This window comes from Canis lupus, chromosome 12 (assembly GCF_003254725.2).
Source record: "Canis lupus dingo isolate Sandy chromosome 12, ASM325472v2, whole genome shotgun sequence".
NCBI lineage: Eukaryota > Metazoa > Chordata > Mammalia > Carnivora > Canidae > Canis > Canis lupus.
Genome location: NC_064254.1, coordinates 14794360 through 14819353, shown reverse-complemented (window position 1 = coordinate 14819353; position 24994 = coordinate 14794360). Strand labels below are relative to the sequence as shown.

At 42.0% G+C, this 24994-nt stretch overlaps 1 protein-coding gene and 1 long non-coding RNA gene across 2 annotated transcripts in view; one reads left to right on the top strand and one right to left on the bottom strand.

Annotated features, from left to right (window-relative positions):
* The first annotated feature begins 1031 nt into the window (after positions 1–1031).
* RCAN2 (regulator of calcineurin 2) overlaps positions 1032–24994 on the top strand; it is a 260454-nt gene continuing 236491 nt past the window's right edge. The window contains exon 1 of the mRNA XM_025418937.3: positions 1032–1279. The gene's annotated coding sequence lies outside the window, so the exon portion shown is untranslated. The remainder of the gene's footprint in view (positions 1280–24994) is intronic.
* On the bottom strand, positions 4158–7691 carry LOC125752209 (uncharacterized). Its single transcript, XR_007401161.1, has 3 exons — positions 7642–7691; positions 6528–6643; positions 4158–5184 (listed from the first exon to the last, which is right to left on the bottom strand). It is a non-coding gene; the product is annotated as an uncharacterized LOC125752209 (long non-coding RNA).

Below are 24994 nucleotides of genomic sequence, written 5' to 3'. Positions count from 1 at the left end.
TTCACGCCACCCCAAAACGAGGTGGTGTCTGGGTGACGGAAGAATAATTGCGAAACTTATCCACGGCCTCAGTGTCTAATTCTGATCCTGTCATCAGGAAACAGAAAGGCGTAAGAAGCAAAGGGAAAAGGGCCTATTTGTATAGCAGTTAGACGACGCAACACGCAGCTGATTTAAAGACTGTCCACTGCGTCCTGGAGAGGGCCCGCACGCCCACCCCCACCCCCACCCCCACCCCCCTTCCGTTTGCCCCCCTTTCCCTGCCCGATCTTGTCGCCGCTGACTTTCTCCTGCCATCAGCCCTGTCCCAAGCGTCGCCCCCCAGGAGCCCCAGGCTTCCTCCGGCTCTGAACTGCTTTTATTTTGTAAAGCGGAGCCGGCTACCTGGAGTTCGTTGGGCAACCGATCTAGCCTAGAACCTGATCCGCATCCAACCCCGGGTCGGGGGGCGAACCCGGGGGCCCGCGCAGGGCACCTCCAGCGCGTGGGCGGGGCGCGCGCAGGTCTGCAGCCAGAGGCCCCCCCCCCTGCGCAGACGCCCCACGACCCGCGGGGGTTCCCGCCCTGTCCTCGGCCGGACCGGGGCGGGGGTCGGTCTGCGTGTAGGAGAGGTCTCTCTCCCAGGACCCCCCACCCGCCCCCCGCCAGTTTCCTCTGCGCTGAGCTGCGCAGGCAGCCCTCGCTTCGCCAGCAGCCCCCGCGCCCTCCGCCCCCCGGGGCCCTCCCCGCGAGGCCGGGACTCCTGCGGACCGGCTCCAGCGCCGGGGGTGCGGGGGGCTCCTGCGCTTGCTGCGCACCCGGGGGGGGCGGGGGGGGCGCTGAGCGCAGGGCGGGAGCCCCGGGAGCCGAGCGGGTGCGGGCGCGGGAAGGGCGCCGGGTCACGGGGGAGGGGAGGAGAGGAGGCCACTCAGGGGCTTTCGGCTTCCTGGGGTCTGATTGGAGGTTGGCCCGATGAGTCGGAGCTGGGGGCGCGCCCATCTCCGCCGGCTCCGGCGCGAGCCGCCCGCTCGGCCCCTCCCCGGAGCCGCTTTGTCCCGGCTGACGGCGGCCGAGGCTGCGGGGAGGAGCGGGCGGGAGGAGGCGGGAGGAGGCGGGAGCCGGGCACACGCGGACCTCGGCGCCCGGAGGCGGGGCGCGCCGCGCACGGCCCCACGCCCAGGCCCGCGGGCCCCGCGCCCCCCCACGCGCTCGCCGGGCGGGCAGGTGAGCCGCAGTCGCCGGCCCCGCGAACCCCAGCCGCCGCCTCAGCCTCCGCCGGCGCATCGCGGACGCCCCGCAGGTCGGTTATGTAACGCGCTGGCCCGCTCGCCCCTGCGCCCCGTCCGGTCGGGGCTGCGCGCGGCGGGGGGCGCGGCGGGCGGGGGGCGGGCGGGGCGCGCGCTGGGGCGGCGGGCGGCGGGGGGCGGGGGGCGCTGCGGCCGCCGGCGCTCCTGACCCCCCTCTAGAGGGCGCGGGTCTCCGACTGCCCCTGCCCCTGCCCCTGCCCCGCTCCCGGTGGCCCCAGGGCGCGCCTGTCCAGCGGCGGCGGCAGCAGGTGCATAAGTAGAACAGCGAGGATGACGCCGCGCCCCCGGGACCGAGGTGTGGACACGGGGAAGGTGGACTACACGCTGAGAAAGGAGGAGAAAACGGAGAGGCCCCTTTCCCAGTGCTTACCAAAAAAAAAAAAAAAAAAGTGCCGGGGAGAAGGAAGGTACTTTGAGGCGCAGCGGGCTGGGAATTGTCCTGCCTGGGATTAGCGGGCATGGGTCATCTAAAAATAACTTCAAGTTTGAAAAGTGAAATAGAAGGGAGCAGTGTGCCGAGTTTGTCCGCCTGTGGGATGCTTCGCTCTAGAGTCACCGGAGGGAACAGGCAGATCCGGCCGCCTGTGGCCTCCCCGGTTTCCAGGGTGTCTCGGTTTGACTTTTAGTTAATGATTGATTCTCCGGGGCCCTGCTGTCTTTTTCTTATCCCAGAATGAATTATAGCAGAGGGCATGTTTTGAGACTTTTCCTATTTCCTACATTGGAATACAAGTGTTCAATAGACATCGAATTTAGAGTTTGCTGCCGAATTTAGAGCTTTTGTTGTTTGTTTGTTTGTTTGTTTGGTTTTAAATATCATTTTAGTGGAAACAAAAGTTTCTGGACTCCCTTTACCACACAGGCCCACAGCTGAAGGTGAAAAAGTGCTACAGCATTCCAGTCCACACTTCCTCCTGCCTTCAGCTGGAATCCCACTTCACCTCTCACACGGAGGGAAGGCTTTAGGAAAACTAGGACGTTTTTTAAAAAAAAAAAAAAAAAAAAGCCACTCACCTTTCTCACGTATTACATCAACATCAAAACACAGGGCAAATATATCGCAGGTACAGGGCAACACTTGCTAACTGGCTCCCTCCATTCTGGGGGAAACAGTGAGGTCCAAAAAGCTTAGAAGCTGGAAAGGATCGAGAAACAGGTCAGCATTGACTGTGGAACAAGGCAGAGGAGTGAGCATTTGGCTGCTTTTCAGTCTCCCCATTGATTTTCTTTAGCCTTAGAGCTATTATCTTAAGTACAATCAGTCGTTGCATTGAATTAGTCTAAAATGTGAGTTGCACTTTGCTTTCAAATTCACTGCAAATGAAATCAGTGTTTATTGAGCATCTACTACCCGAATCCAGTCCGCAGAATTTTGTGAGGGAGAAGTGTCCTCCATAAAGCTGCAGGATTGCAGGAGCTTTCAGAATGCAGGTCCTGCAGAAGCCAACTAACTCTGGGAGGATGTGGCGGTCTCTCTGCATTGATGAACATTTAACAAGCGTTAAGTGGGAACTTGAGAGCTTTGCCATTTGCAAGTTCGTATCACACTCTTTTGAAAACTACTTACGTAATCATTTGCAGTTACTTATATATGTTACAGAAACTGGCTTTAATTGAGATCAGCTTTGATAGTCACCGAAGTCTCATTTTATTATTCCTTTTACTACCATCCACTCAGTTGATTCAGCAGTTCTTTGTTATGCACGTGGTACTGTGCCTTACGTAGGTCCTGTGACAGAGGATAAAAGAATGAGGCCCATATCTTTCAGAAATCAATTTAGCAGAAAAGAAGGATAAGAAAATAAGTAATAGTGATCCACATGGTGAATGGTTAAGTGGAAATAGGAACAACTTCATTGGAAGCCCAGAGGGAAGGGTGGAGGGACTCTGGAAGAGCTTGCAGAAAATATTGTGCTTGCAGAAAATACTGCATTCCAGTAGTTGCAGTTTTCTAGAGAAGGGGCTAGGTAGGTGTTCCACATTCAAAGAAAGTTCGTGTTGAAAAAAGATTTGGGTACTCTGAAGTGACGGGGTGGCAGGAGAAGTTGAGCAAAGGGTTCTTTCAGTGAGCCTCGGATGCGAATATATCCTGCTAAAGAGGAGAAATTATACAGTCTTTATGGGAGGGATGATTTAATCTAATTCGTATTTTGCAAAAGTGACTTTGGAGATGATAAGTAAGATAGATGGTGTTGCAAAGGGGAAGGAGCTGAGATTTTAGACCACTGGAGTGTTCCAAGCAAAATAAGTCAGTCAGTCAGTAAATAAATAAATAAAATTAGTTGTGCCTCAACCAGGTAGATTGCAGAAAGAGAAGAGACATCCTCAGAGAGACATTTCAGAGGGAGAATCAATGGCACAGGGTCACCAAGTGGGTAGTGGTGCGGAAGGACTTGATGTTTAGATGGATGTTCAGGTTTTTAACTGGGTTAGGAATTAAATGAGAAAGATTAGATTTGAGAAAGGTGGGGAATTTTAACTGAAATCTTTTCCTCTAAGATCAGGAGCAAGACAAGGATGCTCACTCTTGCCACATAGTTCTGAAAGTCTTAAACACAGAGCATTTAGGCCAGAAAAATAAATAAATGAAAGGTACTAAATAAGAAAGGAAGGAGTAAAAATGTCTGTATTTGCAGATGACATGTATATGGAAAACTCTAAAGACTGCACTAAAAAACTGTTGCTAATAAATTCAGTAAAGCTGCAGAATATAAAATCAATTTACAAAAATAAATTGAATTTCTATACACTAATAATGAACTATCAGAAAGATAAAGTAAAGAAACAATCCCATTTATAATTATATCAAAAAGAATAAAATACCTAGGAATAAATTTAACCAGGGAGATGAAAGACTTGTACACTGAAAACTATTACCTTGATGAGAGAAATTGAAGACACAAATAAATGGAGAGAGATTCTGTGCACATGGATGGGAAGCATTAATATTGTTAAAAAGTCCATACTACTCAGGGATCCCTGAGTGGCTCAGTGGTTTAGCGCCTGCCTTCAGCCCAGGACCTGATCCTGGAGACCTGGGATCGAGTCCCGCGTCGGGCTCCCGGCATGGAGTCTGCTTCTCCCTCTGCCTGTGTCTCTGCCTCTCTCTCTATGTCTAAAAAAAAAAAAAGTCCATACTACTCAAAGCAATCTATGGAGTCGACGCAGTCCTTATCAAAATAACAATGGCATTTTTCACAGAAATAAAACAAATAATCCTAAATTTGTATGAACTCACAGAGACCGGAAATAGCCAAAGCAATCTCAAGAAAGAAGAAAAAGCAGGAGATATCACACTTTCTGATTTTAAACTATGTTACAAAATCATGGTAACTAAAACAACATGGCATAAAAACAAATACGTGAATCAATCGAACAGAATAGAGAATCCCAAAATAAACCCAGATATATGGTCAATTATTTTATGACAAAGGAAGAATATACAGTGAGGAAAGGATAGTCTCTTCAATAATGGTGTTGGGAAAACTTGACAGCCACATACAAAAGAATAAAACTGGACCACTGTCCTTATACCATACGCAAAAATTAATTCAAAATGGATGAAAGGGGCAGCCCCGGTGGCTCAGTGGTTTAGTGCCTGCCTTCAGCCCAGGGCCTGATCCTGGAGACCCGGGATCGAGTCCCACGTCAGGCTCCCTGCATGGAGCCTGCTTCTCCCTCTGCCTGTGTCTCTGCCTCTCTCTCTCTCTCTCTCTCTCTGTATCTCTCATTAATAATAAATAAATAAATAAATAAGCTTACCTGAAACACAGGTTTAAAAAACAAACAAACAAAAATGGATGAAAGACGTGAATGTAAGATTTGAAGCCATGAAATTTATTTTAGAAAGCATGGGGGTAATCTCCTTGACATTGGTCTTGGCAATGATTTCTTGGATCTGTCAACAAAAGCAAAGAAATCAAAAGCAAAAATAAACAAATGGGCTACATCAAACTAAAAGCTTCTTTACAACGAAGGAAACCATCAACAAAATGCAACCCATCGAGTGGGAGCTATTTACAAATCATTTATCTGGTAAGGGTTATATCCAAAGTATATAAAGAATACATATAAATCAATAGCTAAAACTCCAAATAGTCCAATTTAAAAAATGGAGGACAGTTTTTTTCAAAGAAGACATACACATGGCCAATGAGTACGTGGAAAAGTGCTCAACATCACTAACCATCAGAGAAGTGGAAATCAAAACCATAATGAGAAATCACCTGACACCTATTAGAATGGCTATTATCAACACAAAACTAATAGAACAAAAAAGACACAGTATTGGCAGGGATGTGGGAAAAGGTAAATCCCTGTACACTGTTAGTGGGGAGATAAATTGGTGTGGCTGTTACAGAGAACAGCATGGAAGTCCTAAAGAATTAAAAGTAGAACTATTATATGGTCCAGAAATCCCACTTCTGGAAATTTATCAGGAGGAAACAAAATCACTATCTTGAGAGAATATCTCCACCCTGTGTTCATTGCAGCATTATTTATAATAACCAAGACATGGAGGCAACCCAAGTGTACACAGATGAATGAGTGGATAAAAAACTATAAGATAAAATAGATATAGATACAGATATATAGACTAGAATACTATTCAGCCACACAAAGAGGAAAATACTGTCATTTGCAACAACATGGATGGACTTTGGGGGCATTATGCTAAGTCAGTAAGTCAGACAGAGAACAAGAAGTATTGCATGATCTCACTTATATGTGGAATTAAAAAAACAAGCTCATAGATACAGGGAACAGAGTTTTGGTTGCCAGGAAGTGGGGGATGGGAGGTGGGGGGAATGGATGAAGGGGGTTAAAATTCTAGTTGTAAGAGAAATAAGCCCTGAAGATGTAATGTATATCATGGTGATTATAGTTAATAACTGTGTACTATATATTTGAAAGGTGCCTAGAAAGTAAATCTTAAAAGTTGTCATCATAAGGAATAAAAAACATGTAAATATGTGAGGTGATGGATATTTACTAAACTTATTGTGGCAGTCACTTTGCAATATATATAAATACAAAATCATTATGATATGCACCTGAAACTAATACAGTATTACATATTAATTATATCTCAATACAGTGACGGAAAAGGGCAGTAACCGAGAAAGAGTAGATTTGAGAAAAATGGGGAATTTTTACTTTAAACATCATGTGAAAATGCTCAGTAGGCACTTTTCAAAGGTAATTTCTTTGTTTCTGGTGCTAACCTTCTACTTGTCTTACCTTCATTCCTGAGACTGTTAGGGCTGCCTTTAGAGAAGATGGAGATGAATTTGCTAGCAGGAGATTATTTCTACTCTTTCCCCAAAAGTGAACGTATGAACTGTCATTTATCTGAGCTAGTAGTAGTAGTAATAACAGTAAAAATAATTTCAGTGATAATAATAATGTAACATTCATTCATTGTTTATGCTGAGCACAAAGAGGTTAGAGCTCTATGAGTTATCACATTTGACCCACACAGTAACCGAATGAGGCAAACACTATTGTTATTCTCATATAATTGACCAGAAACCCAAGGCAAAGAGAGGGTACCTTATCTAGGCCACACAATTAATAAGAGGTGCACTTGGGCCTGACCAGCACTCTGAATCACCAGTGTGAATTAATACATTGGAATAAGTCTTTTAAGTCTGGAATGTATTTTTGTACCCTATGTTTGAATATTTGTGGCTGCTGCCGTAAAAGAGAACAGCCCTGAGTCAGAATCCTGGCTCTCATCTGGGCTCTACACCTGATTTGTTGTGTGACGTCTGCAAAGTCACAGCCCTTCTTAGGCTTTAGTTGTTTTAAATCTGTATAGTAATGGGAGAAGAGATTGACTAGATGATCTCTCGAGTCTTGACATTTTGAAGTCCTGCCACTGTGTCTCAAATTTACTATAGAGCCACTGATTTAGGTTAAAATTGTGCCTCTCTGATCACTTTTATTTTATTCTTGTTTTAATTTTTTTTTTTTTTTTTTTTTTTTTTTTTTAGATTGAGAGAGAGAGAGACGGAGTGAGAGTGCATGGGGGGAAGGGGAAGCGGGAAGTAGAAAGAGAATCTTAAGCACATTCCGTGCACAGTGCAGAGCCCATTGAGGGGCTCAGTCTCACCATCCTGAGATCATGACCTGAGCTAAAATCAAGAATTGGATGCCCAACCGACTGAGCCACCCAGGTGCCCCCTACCTGGTCACTAATAGAATAGGAGTACTATTACTACTGCTACCACTACTACCTCTTCTTCCTTTACCTCCTCCCCCTCCTTCTTTTTAACAATATAATGATTCAGCAGTTCTATACATTACTCAATGCTCATGGATAAGTATAATCCCCTTTATCTATTTCACTCACCCCCCCAGCTGCCACCCCTCTGGCAACCATGTTTGTTCTCTGTATTTAAGAGTCTGATTTTTGTCTTGTTTGTTTTGTTCCTTAAATTCCACATAGGAATGAAATCATAATGGTGTTTGTTTTTCTCTGATTGACATATTTCACTCAGTCTAACATCCTTTAGATTCATCCATGTTGTTGCAAATGGCAAGATCTCATTCTTTTTAATGGCTGAGTTATAGATATGTATAATACACACACATATGGTACCTCTTCTTTATCAGTTCATCTATGGATGGACACTTGGGCTGCTTCTCCTATCTTGGCTATTGTAAACAATGCTGCAGTAAACATAGGGGTGCATATATCCTTTTGAATTACTGTTCTTGTTTCCTTTGGGTAAATACCCAGTAGTGGAATTACTGAATCAGATACTATTTCTCTTTTTAATGTTTTGAGGAGCCACCATGCTGTCTTCCACCAACAGTGCTGGGTATGGAGCCTGCTGGAGATTCTCTCCCTCTCTTTCTCTCTCTCTCTCTTTCTGCCTTTCCCCTGCTTATGCTCCCTCTCTCTCTAGAACAAATAAATAAATCTTTAAAAATTTTTAAAAATGAAGAAGACTAACTCAAATGATGGCCCGTCCTTAACAGTTTGATGTGAACTGGTTTATAGTGTAGGTACTAATGGGTATTGATGTTGGGAGAGCCCAGTTCAACAGGGGGCAACCTGAATGAGCACCAAGTGGAGGACTCTCCGTAGTCACTGATCAGCTTCTTTATTTTAGATGTGTCATGTAAATTCTATGAGGCTTAGTTTCTTCATCTCTGAATAATTGGGGGGACTCGTATGTGTTGCAAGGCTGTTGTAAGGATTGACACAGATAACATAAAGCAGGCACTGCATACCCAAGTGCCTCATTGAAGGGACTCAGTAAGTGGGAATTTTCACCCCTCACTCCCAGGGGAACAGACATGCAGTAAAGGTAGGTAGAGTGTTTCTTTTTTTTTTTTTTAATTTTTATTTATTTATGATAGTCACAGAGAGAGAGAGAGAGAGAGAGGCGCAGAGACATAGGCACAGGGAGAAGCAGGCTCCACGCACCGGGAGCCCGACGTGGGATTTGATCCCGGGTCTCCAGGATCGCGCCCTGGGCCAAAGGCAGGCGCTAAACCGCTGTGCCACCCAGGGATCCCAGGTAGAGTGTTTCTTAAGAAATCCTTCTCCTACTTCATAGTTTTGCTAAGGGCCACCCCTTAATAAGTATCATTTTTCTATCTTAGAAAGTAGTATATATTGGGAATATAAAAACATGTGGCACATTAAAAACCTTCCAAGATGTGAATCTCAAAGTATCCATTAGGAAATTACTCTCTTACATATATAAAGAAGCTTCAACATTCCATAACACAAAGTTTTTGGCTCTTCTTTTGTCATGTCACAAATAGGCCAGGATTATCGTAAAGAAATAATATGTCTACGGTTGGAAATTCTGGATCCCATTATCATGGGATTATTTTGATGGTATCAAATATACATCGACAGAATGACTTCCTGCTCTGTATGCATGCCGCCTTTGCCTTTAAAATGTTCACTGTCCTTGTGTCTTTTCTCCTGTGTTACCAGCTGCCAGGTGTCATATGTTATAGGTTAATTTAATGAATCAAGTTGAAGATTTTTTTTTTTTTTTTAAGAAGCAGCCTTAAGCTCAACCAAAGCTGTTTTTAACTCCCTTTAAAAAAGTGTACGATCATGAATGGTACTTTCTGGAAGCTAAAGAGAAGTTTCCAAAAATAGCTCAAACTTCCTGAAGTTCTGAGTGCCCACAGAAAATATTTTCTATTATTAGTATGGAAAGGGACTTATTTTCATATCTGATTCCCTCCATACACAACTCACTTTGAAACAAGGATGAAACTTGGGTTTTCTAAGCTTTGGAATGTGTGCATAAGAAGATATCGTAACAGTAACAGTTGCTGTTGGACAAAATAATTGCATAATTCTTTGAGAGCTGTATCCTAGTTTTTATTACTGTTGTCTTAGTTCTCTGTGGGAATAACTGCTTGGTTGTTTCATGTATCGATTGCTACAAAATATTATAAGTTCTTTGAGGGCATGGGCCATTCCCTAATACTCCTCTTACAGTGCTGAGGATAAAGTAGAAAAAGCATAAACTTGGCATGAAAAGGCCTGGATTCTCATCCTGGCGCTGTCACATCCCAGCTATGTAACCTTGAGCTTCCCATTGACCTAACAGTCATAGGAGCTGGCATTTGTTGAATGCTCCCCTTGTTTCAGACACTGCTCATTTAATCCTTACAACAACTCCACCATGTGGTTATTATCATCACGATTAACACGTGAGTGCACCCTGAGGATTAGGAGAAACAAGCACATTCTCTGATTGCAGTTTTCTTATCTCTACAAAATTAGGAAAAGAATACTTGATCTTCCCAACGAACAGAGTGGTGAGGATGAAATGCTGTGAGCCTGTGAATGTGCACCGAAAAATGCAATCCCCTGCACAGGTGTTAAGGATGATCGCCACAGTGGGGACCTCCCAAGAGATCAGTCATAGTTGGGCCTGGTATAGCTCCAGTTCTGTTTGGAGAAGGAGGTCTACTGTGTATAAAATGCTTTTATAGAATACATTAAGAAAACTATTTCCTTGCCCTTTTTATTGGTAGTTTGTTTATGATGCCTCTTTGTTTCAAGGGTAACTTACTTGTTGTCATCCAAGACTTGACTAGACTGGACCAGGAGGAGGCTGACTAGACAGACCACAGAAGTGGGTCCCGCTGGTAAAGGGGAGGGAGTGGAGAACATGATTTACAGACAAGACATAACTGCTAGAGGGATATTTTAGTATAAACAGAGAAGGCTGAAAGTCAAAGCCAAGGTCGAGAAAGACATAGCCATGATGTACAAGAAATCATCACCAGGGTTTAAGTGTAAGCAACAGGTGGGACATGGAATCTGCTTAAGAAGGCTAGAAATATTCCCCAGTGTCTGGTGAGGTCTGTCTACCTAGCCAGAAAACTAGGGACCCTCTGGCCTGTTTTTTAATGGTTTCTTTTTCTTGGACTTATGTGCTTTCTATAAAATTCAAAAAAATTAAAACAGAATGATATAAAAAGAGAAAATGAAAATCACATGTACTACCACGAGCAAATGATAATTACTATTAACATTTTGTTGTATGTCCTTTCAGACTTTTTATATGCATTCCCAATGTAGAATTGGGATCGTACTCTGTATAGAATTTTGCCCTCTGTGCATTTCACCAAACATATTAAGTAACTTTTCATGTGAAGTCAACAGCCTTTGTGAACATTGCTTTCAGTGTCTGCATAGTATTCCCTTGTATGATTTTACCAAATCCATTTACCTTCCCTCCTATAGTTGGACATTTAGATGATTCCTAATCAACCAAAGTATCAAATTACTTTAACTCAAATAGATGAACCTTCTCTAAGCTTTCCCTATATGTTGACATTGCCTTTGTTTTTCCAAGGGGTTGTAGTAATTAACATTCCCATAAGCAGTGCATTAGAAGGTAGGGCTCACCTCTGTCCTGCTTGTAAGCACTCTTTTGGGTAGAAGTAATGGGTGGCTGCTATTAGTGCTTTCCAGAGATAACCTTTACTCTGGAAATGTAGCAGCTTAACAATTGGTGTAGGGAGGCTGGGCTTTTTGTGTGGGAGTGGAGAATGTATGGGTGGGGAGCTAGTAGATTATACCTGCATAAGTGTTTATAGGAGAGTTAACTATAGTGGCTTCACTTTTCTGCTGGTGGTCCTGTTACCAGGGGCTTGGCATTTGACATGGGTGGTGTGGGGCTAGAACACTGACAGCTGTCATTGCAGCCTGTTGAGCTACTAAAGCTGACTTAAACTAAGCAGAATTAGCAACCTCCGTTTGAGGGAGAACTGGTTCAGTTTGCCTTTAAATCCTGAAAAATATCAACAGCAAGTTTGCCTCTTCATTTTCTTGAGTTGGGTTTGACTGGTTCCCCTTCCCCTATTGGCAGGGCCTTCTGGGCAAAGCTTCAGTCAGGTATGTATTTTTATCTTTCACGAAGTGGAACACAATGCAGAGTACAATGCACAATGCATTTGTACAAATGACTAAGGCTTTCAATTGGAATGTTCTTAAAAATCACTTGAATGGTTATTATTTTAGAATTTTAACTTGGTGATTAATCAGTAGTCTTTCAAAAAGAGCCTCTGCATTTGCTATCAGGCTGTCATCAACCAGGTTGATGGTATTGACCAATTTATTGAGATAAACAGCTAATATGTATCATTTTCCCCATGAAATTTTCTGTAAGATAGGCTAAATGAATATAATTTATTTTTTATTTTGGCCTCTGTAGCCATTAAAGATAAAAGTCTAGTAATGGGTCTCACCAGGACAAATCAGAGTCCAATTTATACTTATCTCTTGAGGTTTAATAATTTGTTCAGAAAGAAATTATTTATTTGATTACAGGTATCATATGAATTTTGAAATAGAGGATAGTGAATTCAGATAAATTAATGGTAGTTCAAACAAAAATTTATGTGCTCAAGAGCAGAGTCTCAGCTTTGACACAACGAGTGGAAGCAAAGTATTAATTCATGAATAGGTTGATTTTTTTCCTGCTGTGTTGCATTAATGATATTCATTTGATCTTTTATGATGTACGAACAACCATTTATAAAAAGGTTAAATTTTGGTCAGGCAAGATATTCAGCAACTGATCTATCATAAATGTGTTTATTTGGTATCCTTTATTTTCTTATTTTTCTGTCTCTTGGTGATTTCTGTGCCACACACAGCTGTTGTTTAGCATTAAACTTCAAAATTTGACAAGGTGACATTTAGATGAAGCTCTGAATTGAAATACTCGCTTGGGCAGATTTTCAAGGCGTACCTTCTGACCTTGTTCAAGCACCACAGTTCATGAACAACCCAAGGGGATTCTTGGTTTAATCTTGGATGTTGCTTTTGGTTTCTGCCTCCTGCAATATCATGGGTGGGGAGAAGGGATTCCTCATTTTGCTCTGCAACTACACTTGCAGGGCTGGTGTCATTCTAGAGGGCCAGGGAGATTTGCATGGCCCTCACCTGTGTGCAGACCCATTTGGAAAGACTGTCTCCAGATGGAGGTGAGATAGATGGTAAACCTGGACACCTTGCCTCACCTCCCCTAGATGCAGATTACTCTGATTCAAGCCTTCCTTCAGGCTGTGTGAAAACTGTTCAGACTATTAAACCAGAAACTGTAGAGCATGACTCTACATAGGTTCAATTGTGTATTATGAAATTTTTAATAACTGACATGAGACATAGGACAGCCCACAGTGATCCTGTGGGAAAACCCAGATGCATGGTTTTGCCTGTGTGGTGCTCTGCTTTTTCATGCTTCTTTGTATTAACCTAAATAGCTCCTATAGGCCACAAGGCAGGTGCTGTAGGGATGACCCTCTTATTCATGAAATGGCCTGAAGGGTCTCTGAATGTGGAAATCTCCAATCGTAGTGGCTCCTCATGAGGCTTCTAGTTTTATTCTTTCAAATTGCTGTTTAAAAATCTCTCATATAAGTATGACTCTACTTTTTGCAAAGGCTCTTGTGTTGGGTGAGAAGGCCCAGTTATATACCATGCTTTCAGCGTTTCTTCTCACCTTGAATAGAACCTCTACTTCTTGGCCCAACTGTCACCATGCTGTCACGGCCATACCTGGCTATTGTCTTACAGCTCAAGCCAAGGTGTGGTACTATGAGAAGGTTATTTTATCTGAACAAAATTAGAAGTACGTTAATGGATATTCATGAAAACCAATCCTAGGTATTTTTATGACAGTATAAATTTCAAGGGCATATCTTTTAGGAAAGAAGATCCAAAGAATAATAAAGATTAGAGACATTCACCAGCTGATATTTGGGGGCTGCTGATTCCCGTGTATCTGGGAGGCTGATGTAGATTTCCCAAGAGATCCCAGCAGCACTCACTCTACCCCACCCCCCATAGACCATGAGCTCTCTTTGAGTTCTTCCATTTGTAGAAGGGTGATTCTAGATCATGACGGAGTCCTTCCTCTGACCTTGTGCAGAGACTTTCCCTTTAGAATCTGTTACCCCCATTCTTCTTCTCAGGACTCCTCATTTCTGTGTTCCTAAGGCTTTGAAAAGCTATAATAATACTTCTTCCTTCCAAAAGAGTGAATAAACAAATAAATAAAGATACAGATAATCTTCTTCCTGCAAAAAAATAAAATAAAAAAAAGTGATGTTCCAAGAGTAGAATATAAACACTTAGATGAAGGATTTTTTTTTAATATATGAGAAAAGAATCTTGTAGTCATTTGAAATCATCTAAATTTAAAAACATCTAGTAGAAATGGTCATTATCTAGTTTAGTGACATCCTCCCTGAGACAGTCGTTTTCTTTGCCAGATTTTTTAAATTCAGTTTTAATTATTCTTTTTTGATCAGGCCAGTCCTTTGAGAGATTTTCTAAAATTATATCTCTTTTTGCTTTTGGGTTTCTACTATGAGATATTTGTATGCAGCCTTTATAGTATCCTATTAGTGCTTAAGCCATTCATATACCTCTTTTCTTATCCTAGGGTTTGTGGTGGCTTATTTTTTAATATATAATACCATTATGAGGTTATTCCTCTTAGGTTGCAGAGCTTATGGCAGTCTTGTTTGCTGTCAATCATGTCAATGTGAATGCTGCCAAATATGCACGTTCCTTTTCCTAATTACAAATTGACTTTTTTATGGCTACTTATTAGTGAATCCTAGGGGACCAATATAATCATTGAGACAGGGCTGCTAGAGACCAGATATTATTTGTTCAGTTTCCTATTCTAATAAATAATGAACCACTAAGTTGTTTATAAATAAATCAAAAGTCCTTATAATAAATAACAAACTAAGAAGCAGTTGCATACAATTTGCAGATATAGAATGTTATAGAAATGCTACATGTAATAATCATCGGGGTAAGAGCTGTCTTACTAATGAGAACTAATTTAGAGCACATTGCAAACTGTATAAAATTACAGGTGGCCATTCTCCTGTTTCTGCTTCTTAAAATTCTGTCTTCTTTCAAGTTCTATCTTTTCCAGATTTCCTCAAGCTCTGAGCCTTCAAAAGAGCCACTTTTTTTTTGAACCTGTATTTATGATACATACATGGGCTAATCTTTATATCTCATTCACTTACATATTCATTCATCATTCATCATTCACTCATGTATTCATTTATTCACTCACACCCACTATGCACCAAGTCTGTGCTAGCCACGAGGGTATCAAAGCTAGAACACAGTCCTTGTAGTGAAGTTAGAGTCCAGGAGACTTTAAATTTTCTTGTTTACCTACATCCTCTGGACACTAAGCACTCTGAGGGTGAACTGCCTCTACTCATTCCTGCTGTGACCATCCGGCACTCCCACCCCTGCCCCGGCCTCGCTATACTCCTCACCATGGCCTGTGTGCGGTGGGCGCTCCATTCAGTGGTAAAAGGAACTGATCATTAAATCCATCCTAAATAATTCAGAAACACAAGATTAATGATTCCAACATCTTTCAGTGTCTTTAAAGCCTTTGTTCTCCTCACATAATTGCTAACCATAAAAACAAGGAACTCCAAAGATGAGTCTGTCTCCTCTTACTCTGTGTGTCAAAAGGCCTCTTCTCAGAAAGTGATCTAGTACACGCCCCTTATGTTCCAGAACACAAGTATATATGACTGGTGGTGGTGTCTGAACTCAGATCATTTTGAAATGCTTTTGTTGGGGTGAGACAGTGTGTTCTCCCCCCGCCCCTTTTTTTTGTGAGGCGAGAATGTGTGACTAAACAAATACTTGTGGCTATTGAGTACCTGGTAGGCAGTAGGCATTGGGCTGAGCACTTTCCATGTATTATCACACATAGTCTCTTCTGAGCCCTGTGAGATAGGCTCTATTTTTATCCCTATTTTATTTAGATGAGGGAACTGAGGCTCAGGCAAGTCGAGTGTCTTGCATAAGGGCTCGCAGGTCAACAAGTGGTAGAGCCAGGGATTCACCAGTGGCCCTTCTGCCTCTACAGCCCATCACTCCTTGTCAAAATGGGGTCCATAGAGGCATTCGTGGGGGAGGGGAAGACCACTTCTACATGGTAATGTTTAAATGTTGGTTTTTTTTTATTTCACTGATAATTCAAAATAATATTAGCCACTTCTGGATCATCATGTATTAATGAATAATACTGCCGTATGATTTTGGTGACTAAATTTATGTTTTTATGTCCAGTCAAGTTGCTGCCAATGCTACTTTAGTTGCCATGGGCTTATGAGAATGAACTGGGGCTGTCATTTGCCTTCGGTGAAGGCACATGATGGTATAAGCACCAGTCCGATACAGTTTAGTTTTGTGAGGAGTGAAGAAATGTGGGAAGGGAGTCCTGTCTACTTTAAGGTGGGTGACGGGTTGGTTTGGAACCACAGAATATCCATGTTGGAGTTTTTAGTGTGAGTAACAGTGAGAATGGAGGGTTATTTTAGCAGAAACATCATCACCTGAACATCATATCAATGTTGTGAGTTTGAATTGGGTTTTTTAAACATTTCCTTTGTATTTGGCTAGGACATTCAGTTGGAGTTCGATGGTTTTAGAGGAATTGAAACTCTAAGAACTTAGTTTTATGTTCTTATGTATTTAAGGATTGTGGTCACAATAAAAATGGTTTAAAAGGTCTTCTGTACATTTTTTGGATTTGAGCAAACTGAATTCCTCTGCATTACATTATGAAAACTTCCAAAACAATGCTCTTCCACCCACCAGGTGGATCCCACCAGGGATCTGGCCTTCAGGGGTGAGGGAGGCATTGATGTATCCTTTCAACCTGTCAGCCGTATCTGGGAAGGTTAAGGTCTGACCTTAGAAGAAATTCTCCCTTGCTGTGGTTCTCCTCTGACTGGCCCTATCAATCGAGGTGCCTTTATATTCTTTGTCACTCCTTGTCCTGGCTCCGGTAACTGACAGTTGTGTCTGCCTATCACCCATGGTTTATAAATCATTTTCTCAGCACCACCATGAAGATTTGTGAACGCAAGCTAAGAAGTAGCACTGGCCCCACCTAAATGGAGAAGATAATGACAGCATATTGAGATTTAAGAGACTTCTGGCTTGAAAGGTCTTTCATTTGGTCCAAAATTATTACATTTGTTCCTTTTTTTGGGTAAAGAAAAGGAAAGCCCTGGTAAATGCAGACACTCAGAGAGGAGATAACATATCACAGTGTGTTTATCCTTAGCTCTTTAGTATTGCTTCTGATGAATCCCTGGTAAGATTTTTGGAGCACTGGAACAGAGACCAGTGAGATCTGATGCAAAGAGAGAAGAGGTTAATTTTATAGCAGTGGACATGCAGCATGGCTTGTGGGCTGAGGTCCGGGAAGCTGGGAAGTAAATGCTGGCATAAAAGCAATGCCAACCTTGGGGAGCTTCGGGGAACCTTTAAAAGAGAGGGCATTTTTTTCTGTGTTCAATTTATTGTCCTTCTCTTATTTAAAATTTTAGTAAGGTTTCCCCACTTTAATAAAATGTGTAGAAAAGTATCAAACACCTTGAAGTGCCCAATCAGTATTTGTGAATCACCATCCATTATTATTCCCTGACATTCTGCATGGTACAGGGAGAACCTTGCAAGGTGCTGAGTGGGGAAATCAGAGCTGGGCTTTTTTGTCCTGGGTGACCTGTGATTTCCCCACGAGAGGTGGGGCCTTCCCTTGCCTACTCTGGCCTCAGTTTTCTAGTTTATGACGATGAAGGGGTTGGACAAATTTACGATCAAAGTTCCTGCCAGCTCTTTCATCCTTTGTATATTCTTGTCTTTGCAACAGATGATCAAACCTGCATTTTATTAATGAGAATGGCCATTTGTCATTTTTTTTTTTTTTTAATGCAGGGCTCTTCTTAGGCAGAAGCTATGGAAATTCTTACTTGGTCACCTCTAATGATAAAGGTATGCAGTAGCTTTCCAGGACCTCATTAGGAAGAGCTTGTACACAGAGCTCATCAAACATTTCCATATGTTTAGAGCTAGCCATTAAATGGTAGGAGCTGTGGCCATTCCTTTCTCCAATGTTATTTTTAACCATACTACCTTCTTCAAGGGTAATTTCATTGTAAAGATGGCAAGATGGATGGATCCTAATCCCAGCCAAGTCTTCAACTAACCTTGGGGAGAAAAGGACAGCGCTGATTTTATAGGAATCATTAACTTTACCTTATTTTTATGCCTTGTCATGGTTCTGAGTGTGTTATCTGACACATCTCTTTTCAGTAGATAATATTTATATTACTAGGTAACACCTGTCTACCTTTTATTATGTACAAAGTTTTAAGACTTTGACTTGTAACATGACATTTGATTGTTACACATTACAATATCTCTGTCCACATTGGATAGATGAAGAAACTGAGGCCCAAGAAAGTTAAGTAACTTCACCAAAGTCATACAGCTGATTAGTGGCTCAACTGGGATTCAGAGCCAGGCAGTGGTGCTCCAGCATCTGTGTGTTTTGTTTTTTAAGATTTTATTTATTTATTCATGAGAGACACACAGAGAGAGAGACAGAGACAGGCAGAGGGAAAAGCAGGCTCCCTACAGTGAGCTTGATGTGGAACTTGATCCCAGGACCCCTGGATCACAAGCTGAGCCAAAGGCAGATGCTCAACCCCTGAGCCACCCAGGTGCCCCCAGCATCTGTGGTTTTAACACTGTTTAACACTAGCTTTTATATGTATTACACAAAAATGATGTGGACTCAATTTTGTTTTTATGGATTGAACCCTAAAGAGCTCACCAGTAACTTTATCCTAAAAAGGATCAACTGCTGCTCCAACTTTTTGCCCCTGCCTTCCCAGTTTTGACTTTTTATGCTAATAAATAAGCTATTAGGAACCCATAGAGCATTTGCAACATTAAGTTCTAGAGTTGGAGAGGGGAGAAAGGAGGATCTATGGAAGCAGAAATGCTACTGAGCACTTACTATAGGCTGCCTTTTGCTTTCTTCCTGTTTAATACTTTCATGGCTTCAGTGGCAAAGAGGCCTGCACTGATCACTCAATCAATACATGTGTATTGAGTGCAGAAGCAAGGTAAGGTAAGGAACTCAAGCTAAAGGACCTTCCGCCTCTAAGAGCCTTTCAACCTGTAAGGGCTGCTCCCATGTTTTGTAATTCACCATTGTGTCTACCTTGCCTGAGGGCTTTGCGTATAAGACGCCCTCATGAAATATTACTGAAATTTTGGAGCTGATAAGGTGACTGTTGATAGCATTGTGATTATGTTACTACTAGTATTCACTGTGTTGTTTTCTACATAATCATCAAAATAAATCTTTCATAAGCTTTATGGGTCATTTATTTTAGTTGCATGCCATATGTGTATGTGTATATATAATATATATTTTATTTACTTTTGTTTTTTCTTATTTTGGCTTGGTGAGATGGAAAGAATGGTAGATCAAGATATCGAAGATCTTCATTCTAGTCCCAATTCTGCTAATCTAGCTGTGAATCATTGGGCAAGTCTCATTTAACCACTCTCAGTCTGAGTTTTCTACTTTGTAAAATGAGAATTGTAATAACTGCCCTGTGATCTCATAAGGCTGTGTGGAGGATAAGATAGGTTTGGGGATGACAGATGACATTAGTATTTTCAGCATCACCCACCAGTGCTTCCTCATTATCTAATCCTGACTCCTTAATGGTGTCACCTTGCTCATCTGCAATTTTTTTTTTGGGGGGGGGTTCCAAATTTTAAAAGGAAGTCCATGAGAATACCTGTTAGACTAACATTGAAAAGGTAAAAGAGAAAGAAAACCCTTTTTGGTGACTAATGACATCCCCTCTTGACTCTGAAAGCTATGACAGCACAGATCTTGGTTGTTCATTTTGCTATGTTTTGTTCATCGGGCCTGGTAGACCCTCAATATTTGTTTGTTGAATGAATAAACATAACTTTTGACCCCCAGTGTTAGCTCATGGAATCAAATAGCCATCCTGCTCTGCACCAGAGCAGAAACAGTAGTCATCATCAGAGGCTGGAGAGTATAGCATTTCAACAACTCTGTTTTTGCGTAATTCAGAAACTAACCAAAGTGAAGGAAGAAAAGTGATTATAGCAAAATAAATTATCAAGTAGCAATAAGTAAAGACTGTTTGAATTTTAGTTGTTTTGCCTGTTTGAAGAGGAGTGAAGCCTTGGAAATTATCCTTAACTTCCCTTCAAGTGAATTGACCCTGGAGAAGTAAGGTGGGAATAGCAACCTGCTCTCATCTCCTTCCAAAAAAAGCACCCCCACCCAACCTCAATGGAGTTAACAATTCACTGCCTGCCTGAAGTTAAAAATAAGCCCTAATCTTTACTGTCAAGGAATTAGCCTGCCATAATATGACTTTTAAACTACCAGAAGGCGTGATCCTAGGGGCCTGGGATTGAGTCCCGCATCAGGCTCCCTGCATGGAGCCTGCTTCTCCCTCTGCCTATGTCTCTGCCTCTCTCTCTCTCTCTCTCTCATGAATAAATAAATAAATCTTAAAAAAATAAACTACCAGAAGCATGCTCAACTGAATATTTTTTGAAAAATGGCCAAGAGATGCTTCTATGACATCCTGTCAATGCTTGCTCCTGACTTCTATACAAGTAGTAGAAAGTAACGTGCAGCTGTTACAGGATTTCTTCTTGACTAATAGAGTTCTAAAAAAGTCCCCCAAAAAAGTCTTCAGTCATGTGCAGAGTGATCTCACCTCCATCTAGATTTCCAGGTGACCAGTTATTACCAAGTGGTTACTGACCTTCCTCTAGGACATGTGCTAGCTCCTGGGGGGAAATGGGCCCAAACTATGTTCTTTCCATGGTCAGTGGGGCCTCTTCCTATTGGAATGTGGAGTGAAGCAGAGATAAAAGAACTGTTTTAGATCTAACTTGGTTGGGGGTTAATGATGCCAGGGCCAAGGGAGAAATGCTAAGGTCAAGAATGGGACTTGATGCTACTCAACCCTGAACAACCCAGACACCTGTCAGGATTTCTGGGGATTTTTTGAAGATTGCTTTAACATCAACTTCAATGAAATAAAGGATTTTCAGGTATTTACCTGGACCAAGAGGAAACATTTCCAAAGCTTCTGGGAGATTCTTATGCAGAGAAACAGGAAAGTCATTTTAATCTGGTATTTGTCAGCCATTGAACAAAACACCTAAACAAATCCTTGGAAATCCCCAACAGTGCCTGAAAGAACTCCCTGCTTTACAAAAAACAAAACAAAACAAAACTATTCAAACCATAAGACATATATGATCACCTAGAGAAAAATAAGCCTTGACTTTCTTCTAAGGATAGAGTGGGGCTTTGGCAAATCATTTCTGGAAAGAAAATTCTGTACCTTCTACTGTCTGTTTTCCTTTCCTAGCTACTCATTCCTTTATCTTGTACAATTTATCTTCTGTTCCTCTTTTTTTGTAGCTGTCCTTTTAAAGGTCATGGAACCCCTAATCTGGAAATCAAGGTTATTTCTTAGTCTTTAGCCTCCCCAACTTGTACATAGCATGAATGCCCTTGACCATTCTTCCCTTTCTGAAACCTATTCTCTTTGCCTCTGTGAGATTCTTTTTTAAAGATTTTATTTATTTATTCATGAGAGACATAGAGAGAGAGGCAGAGACACAGACCGAAGGAGAAGCAGGCTCCATGCAGGGAGCCCGATGTGGGACTCGGTCACTGGTCTCCAGTATCACGACCGGAGCCGAAGGCAGATGCTCAACCACTGAGCTATTCAGGCATCCCATATGAGATTTTTTTTTTAAAGTTTTCCTGATTCCCCACTTTATCCATCTCCCACTCATTCCTTGCTTTTCTTTTTAAATTTTTTAAAATTTATTTATGATAGTCACAGAGAGAGAGAGAGAGAGAGAGAGGCAGAGACATAGGCAGAGGGAGAAGCAGGCTCCATGCACCGGGAGCCCGACGTGGGATTCGATCCCAGGTCTCCAGGATCGCGCCCTGGGCCAAAGGCAGGCGCCAAACCGCTGCGCCACCCAGGGATCCCCATTCCTTGCTTTTCAAACCTATCATCACTTAATCAGTGAGCTCAGGCTGCCAAAACAAAATACTGAGTGGCTTAGACAAGAGAAATTGATTTTTCACAGTTTTAGAGGCTGAGAAGTCCACCATGAAGGTTCTGGCCAGTTCTATTCTTGGGGAGAATGCTCTTCCTGGCCTGCAGATGACTACTTTCTCAGTGTCCTTCTTTGTACCTGTGTGGAGAGAAAGAATAAGAGAGAGAAATCTTTCTCTTCCTCCTCTTATAAAGTTACTAGTCCTATCAGATTAGGGCCTTATGACCCTAGGATCCTTGTGACCCCAATTAACTTTAATTTTCTTCTAAAGGGCCCTTATACAAATATAGTCACATATTGGGGGTTAGGCTTCAATATATGAATTGGGAGACACAATTTAGTCCATAGCATTTTGCTCCTGATCCACAGAATTTATGTTCCTCTTACTTGTAAAATACATTCACTCCACCCCAGTAGCCCCCAAAGCTCCCAAAGCCTTCTAGCTGATGCTAAAATCCAAAATCTCATCTAAATCAGATATGGATGAGACTGGTTCACAAATCATCCTGAAGCAGAATTCCTCACCAGCTGTGAACATGTGAAATCAGACAAGTTATGTGTTTGGGACATGATATAGTGATGGGACAGGCATAGTTTAAATATTCCCATTTCAAAAAGGAGAAACCAGAAGAGAGAGATGATGGGTCCCAAGCAAGTCTAAAACCTAATGAGGCAAACTCCATGAGATCTTAAGGCTCAAGAATGATCCTTTTTGGTTCTTAGGGCTTGAGATGATCCCCATCCCCAAGACTCTGTGGGATGGCCCTTTCCCTTTGGCTCCATGCGGTGCCACCCTCTTGCTCTGTGCTCTGTGCTGTGTGCTTAGGCCCCGCCCTCTGAAGCCAAGGAGGAAGCACCCCTGCCCTTGGGCCAGAGGTGGGAGTGGCAGCCTTGATCTCTGAATCATCTTTGGGGTCTTTTTTCCCCTTTTCTTGAAGCACAAAGCACCTAAGTTCCATTCATGAATGTTTAGATAGTCTCTACAAAGGTGAGAGCTTTCTTTCTAGTTGTCCTCTTTTCTATCTGAGCTATCTCCAAAATTGCTTTTAACATCTGCATTTCTACCAAGAATCCCTTTGTGGCAATCACACCTTTTCTAGCATGCACCTTAAAACTCTTGCAGCCTCCACTCATTACCCTGTTCCAAAGCCACTTCCATATTTTTAGGTATTTGTTACGGCAGCACCCCACTTCTTAGTACATAGATTCGTATTGGTCTGAGTGGGCTGCCATAACAAAATGCTGTAGTCTGAGTGGCTTGAAAAAGAGAAATTTATTTCTCAGTGTCCTGAAAACTGAGAAGTCTAAGACCAAGGTGTTAGTCAATTGGGTGCCTGGTGAGGACTCTCTTCCTGACTTGCAGACAACTGCCTTCTTGTTGTGTTCTTGTATGATCCCTTCTCTGTGTGTGCACTGTGCGGGATGAAGGTATGTGTGTTCTTCTTCTCATCATGCCAGAAATCCTATCAGATTAGGGCCCCAACCTTATGACTTCTTTTAACCTTAATTACCTCTTACAGGCCCCATCTCCAAATACAGTGTAAGTGGGGCTTGTGGCTTAAAATATGAATTTGGAGAAGAGGGGGCACAATTCAGTCCCAAACACTTCTTGCAGAATCCTATTGAGAGTGGCTTAGGGCCACTTCCAACCATATGCCCGTCTCACTTTCAGCTGAGTTCTTGGGAATTGTGTTAAAATGAGTATCTGATTATAGCACTCTGCTGCTTCAACATTCCCCACCCTAGGCTTTTACCAATCAGCTAGATGCAAATTTATGTCTGAAATGTACAGGACAAGATGGCCTCACCCTAACTCTCTCCCATGCCTGAGTCTAGACTCCTTTAGTTTTCTGAATATTCCTGGAGCTCTCCCTCTTCCGTGCATTTGCTCAAGATTTTCCTTCAGCCTAGAGTGTTCTCCACCTCTTCCCACTCTCCTTCCCTTACACTTTCCCTAAATTTCTGCTGCCTCCTTACTCTCTATTCCCCAATACTGCCTGCTTATGAATCATTTTCTGATTCTCCTTCCCACCTGATCCCTGCCTCCTCTGAATCCCGAAAGCACTGCTTATTCCTCTCTTCCAATACTCACCTCATCCTCATCGCTCCCTCCATCTCAGGTCTGGGTGTCCCTGTGGAATCACGGTGCCTCTCCTTTACCACCTGTTCAGGAGTGGGTCTTTCTGTACAAGTCTGAATCATCTAAGAGGTATCACAGAACTTTGCACACAATAGATCCTCAATACATAATCTTAAAGGAGAAGATTACATATATGAGGTTATATGTAACAACCAAAAGTTAAAATACTATCTCCATTTTATAAATTTGTTCTCATTCTTTTCATAAGGAGTTATGTAAATAGTGCTCATAAGGACGGAATTATGGAAGAAAATGGTTTACTCCCCATGGATATCTTAAATAAATTATGTAGACCTGAATGGTAACCAGCAGTCTTTCATTATCTACTATAAAAATATTTCAGTGATTGATCTGACAATTATCACTGGTGAAAAATATCCCAAATTAGTTTTAGATAACAACATGTGGTTTCATCTGTGAAAATATACTGAGGCCATACACTGGCTGAACCTATACTGTACTAGCACTGCCATTGATGTGCATTATATTCTCTTGTGATTAATTTAGGTTCCTGGTGGTGATGTGCATGAGTCCAGACCATTAGAATTCTGAGATTTTATTGGTGACTTATAAACTATAGCTTATTAAAAAGAGAGAGAAAAAATAGTACAGGCAGCCAGTTAATTCAGTTCACGAGACATTGATTGCCTAATATATGCTGGGTATTGAGATATGACTGTGTGTGTGTGTGTGTGTGTGTGTGTGTGTGTATAATATAACTCTTACTAGTGAGAAGCTATAAAGAGGGTCATAACTGATCTTGGTGAATCTAACTGTACTATAAGACATTACATATAGCAGAAGAAAGGAGAAGAAAGCATAGGTATGCTTTAGGAGTTTCCAAACTAATGAGAGTAGACGTAAATGTATATGTACATTTAAATATGGCTTATAGCAGCAGAAAAGCATGCATTCATGTAACTAATCAAATTGTCCTAAAGCATGACTCCTCTAATTGTTCAGAGCTGTGAAGCCTAGGGAAATCACATTGTCAGTTTAAGCAAAAACTACAGATTTGAAGCTTCATACTCTTAGGCAGCCCTATTGCTAGTCCTGTGAATGCTCTCCGTC